Here is a 3,699-nt window from a genome sequence, read left to right as displayed (position 1 = left end):
CCTTTCCCTTTCCCTTTCCTTTTTAGAAAGCAGGCTTTATCATAATGCAAATATTTTTCCAGACAGATGCAGACTTTCTTGAGAGAAAATCTGATGATCTCCTCTCTGGCTTTCCTCTTTTAAATACAGCTCAGCTGATGAATCAGGTGTTCCACAGACTCTTTTGCTGTCTTATTTGATTTAGAAATTAGCTTAAATTATAGATATGATTTTGTTCTATTCTTCCTTTTTCCTGCTGTTTTTAAAGGAACTAATTTTTATTAGGAAAGAAAGAAAGAGAGAGGACAATTTGGTTAGCAACTGTCAGTAAAAATGCAATGATTTACTATTGTCAAAGTGGCCTAATTTGTCTTCTTCTGTCTGCTTTAGATGAGTATTTGACTACTTTTGATTTCATAGTGAGTAATTATCGGGGTTGTTTTGTTGGCTCAGCTGGATAATTGTATAATAAATGACGGAATACTGAATGAATACAGAGTTGCTGAGAAGTCAGACATCCAGAGAAACCATCAGACAGGCAGTCATGCCAGTATGTCCTTGTAGTTGAAGAAGATATCTCTGTATTTAAGGAAATGCTACTTTTCTTACAACAGATAACAGAAACAGCATGACATGTTTTGTGATATGAATTATCTGTCCCTTTGCTGCTGAACTTAGGCAACCTACAACCAAAGATCTCCTTAAAGTCTCATCAGCATGTTTCAGGCACAACTTCCAAAAGCAGCCCTCAAACTTGCACATCTGCACATAAATGGCATTCCAGAGATATGAACTTTCAGTATTGCTTGTTGTGTGAAGCTGCAGTTCCTGGATTCAGACTTCCAGATTTTCCGTTTGCAACATGAATCAGGAAATAGAACTGTTTCCTTCAGAGTGTCTGGTATGATGATATGGTTCTAGGAGAAAAGCAATGTTGATAACACACCAATGTTTATAGTTGCTGCTAAGCAGTGTTGTACAGAGCCAAGGTCATTGGCAGCAAAGGGCCAGAGGAGCTGGGTGGGAACAGAATTAGAACAGCTGATTTAAATTGGCCAAAGGGATATTCTATACTTTATGACATGAAGTGGAAGGAGCTTTGAAGAATGTGGGAGTGCATCTCTCCTCCACTGCTTGGGGGACTAGCTGGGCATCAACTGGGGGGTGATGAGCAGTTGCTTGTACATCACTTATTACATACACTTTTATATATATATATTTGTAACTATTTTCCTTTTCCCTATCTTATTAGGTAGTTTTCTCTCAACCCATGAGTTCTATTTTCTTTTTTTTATTCTCTCCCCATTACACTGGGAACAGGGGGAGTGAGTGAACTACTGCGCCAGATTAAACCACAACAGACCTACAGTCATTATATATATCTTGTACACAATTTTCAGTTTTTTTCTAGTGGATATTTGTGCTAAAATGCCATTGTAGTTAAGCTAAATTAGCAGCATGGTTGGAGATAGGAGTCAGAATCTCAAAAAAATGAATCAGTGATACTATCATGTACTTCTCCACAGCACTTCCAATAGATTTCAAAAGTAGAAAGAACACTGTATTTCTGTTTTCATTTCTCTGCAGATGATTTCTATTAAAGCTATTTGTAAAAAGCACATCTGTTTTAGTGGATATTAGAAAACTGGCAAGTTTCATAAGTTTCAGTTCTTCTGGACAAACACATGTAACTACCATGACATTACGATCAGAAAGAACTGAGAACTATGAATTCAGGATAAAGGTAAGAATATGATGTTGCAACACTTGTTTTCGTGGTCATACATCTTTTAAAAGTATCATAAGTTTATTTGTAGTAATTCTTTTTTTTGGAAAAAAGATCAAAGAAGAAACAGAAGTATTAACTGACGATCACCCAGGAGATAAAGAACATGCCCACTATGTGTAAATGAAAAAAAAACACTGACTGATGGTTAACAAATTCTTATATACATCACATCATTATTTATGGATGACAAACTATGCAATCAGTTGCTAAGCATTTAGCTGGAAGCAGATGACAAAGAATTCTGCTGTTGATTCTGGCAGAGAAACTTAACGTTACTCAGCAACATAGTGATGAGCATTGTAAATATCACATATGGAGAAACCTACAAGCGGTTCTTGGGATGTGCAAGTGATTAAAATTGCATGTACTTTATTGTGTAAAGTCAGATGTAAACACTCATTAAAACTAAGTCTATGTCATATATTTCAGCTGCTTAACTTGCCTTTCTTTTCTCGGATTGTCTCCTCTTTTTCTGAGCTAGAAACATCAAATTGTTATCCTTATTATCTCCTGGTAGAGGTCAAATACAGATCCACGGATATTAATGACCTGTTGGGTCACTGTTTCCTGTGTAGGTGGCAAAGTCTTTTCTAAATCATGAAACAGAATTTCTAGTTGAACAACACCCTTGCCAGCAGAAGCTGTTTGTACCTTAGTCACACAGATAGCTGTGTATGTCATGTGTACCTCTGAGCATCTTTCTAAAAGTGAACATTCTATCTAATGAGGTGGCTGTGAATGCAGAAAGGTTATTTTAAAGTTATTGGTTTTATGTCCTTGGAAAGCAAAAAGAAAAAGGTGGATGACATTAAACAAAATAGTTTCTTACATTTTTAGTATCTGCCTTGTTAGGGGAAAAACTCCAGGCCAATTTTAACAGTGCTAGGATTTTCGCCTCTTCCACATGCCCATATGCAGTTCTCCAGAAGCCTCACAGCTAAAGGAGAAGCCTTCCCAGCCCTGGTCCATCAGTGATCTCCAGGGCTGGGGCTCTCATCACCTCCACCACCACCACCTCTATTATCTAAAGCAGGGGAGGTTTAGATTAGATATTAGGAGGAAGTTTTTCACACTGACGGGTGGTGATGCACTGGAACAGGTTGCCTAAGGAGGTTGTGGATGCCCCATCCCTGCAGGCATTCAAGGTCAGGCTGGATGTGTCCCTGAACAGCCTGGTCTGGTGGCTGGCGACCTTGCACATAGCAGAGGGGTTGGAAGTAGATGATAATTGTCGTCCTTTTCAACCCAGGACATTCTATAATTCTGTGATCTCCACCATCACTATCATCACCACCACCGCCGCCATAACTATGACCACCTGCAGCACCCATGTTGTCCACTGGCTGCGCTCAACTCCACTTCCCACTTGAGAGACGCTGATGATGGTGGAGGTTTTGTAAAATGACAAAGGAAAAAAGTGCCCAAGCTGTTGATTCAGTGACTGACTGTGTCATTACTTTGCAACTTGTCATTGCTTACATGATAAATCAGCTATAAATATTGTATCATCACCTGAAAAATCTTATTTTGGTAATTAATCTCTAACTGGAGTGGTTTTATAGCTAAACAAAGGGATATTTCTTTTTGATTGAAAGTCTGTGCTAAAAGAAAACAAGCTCACTGAAGGGATAAGAGATGTTTATGTTTAGGGCAACTGTAAAAGACTTCCCAAGCCCTGACAGAGTTCCTGTTTCACCTTCTGCTACACTGCCTGATGCCAGCAATCCTCACTACCAGCCCATTGAAAGGAAAGGAGCAGTGCTGACTGTGTGCATAGAAACAGGAGGGAGCACAAGATGCAGTCATACCACAATAATGAGACAGAAAAATGAAGAGCAAGTTGACATCTTTTTACTGATTAAAAACAAACAAACAAACAAAAACCAACCTCAAACTCAATCAGTGGAAAGTTAATTTAAGGCTTTTTTTTT

At 38.6% G+C, this 3,699-nt stretch overlaps 1 protein-coding gene across 1 annotated transcript in view; it reads left to right on the top strand.

Annotated features, from left to right (window-relative positions):
• Window positions 1-3,699, top strand: part of LOC104910369 (transient receptor potential cation channel subfamily A member 1-like) — a 68,508-nt gene that overhangs the window by 8,122 nt on the left and 56,687 nt on the right. The gene's annotated exons all lie outside the window — the stretch shown is intronic.

The sequence above is a fragment of the Meleagris gallopavo genome, chromosome 3 (assembly GCF_000146605.3).
Source record: "Meleagris gallopavo isolate NT-WF06-2002-E0010 breed Aviagen turkey brand Nicholas breeding stock chromosome 3, Turkey_5.1, whole genome shotgun sequence".
In the NCBI taxonomy this organism is placed as follows: domain Eukaryota; kingdom Metazoa; phylum Chordata; class Aves; order Galliformes; family Phasianidae; genus Meleagris; species Meleagris gallopavo.
Note: the sequence above shows the minus strand (reverse complement) of the source record. Positions and strands in the feature narration are given on the sequence as shown.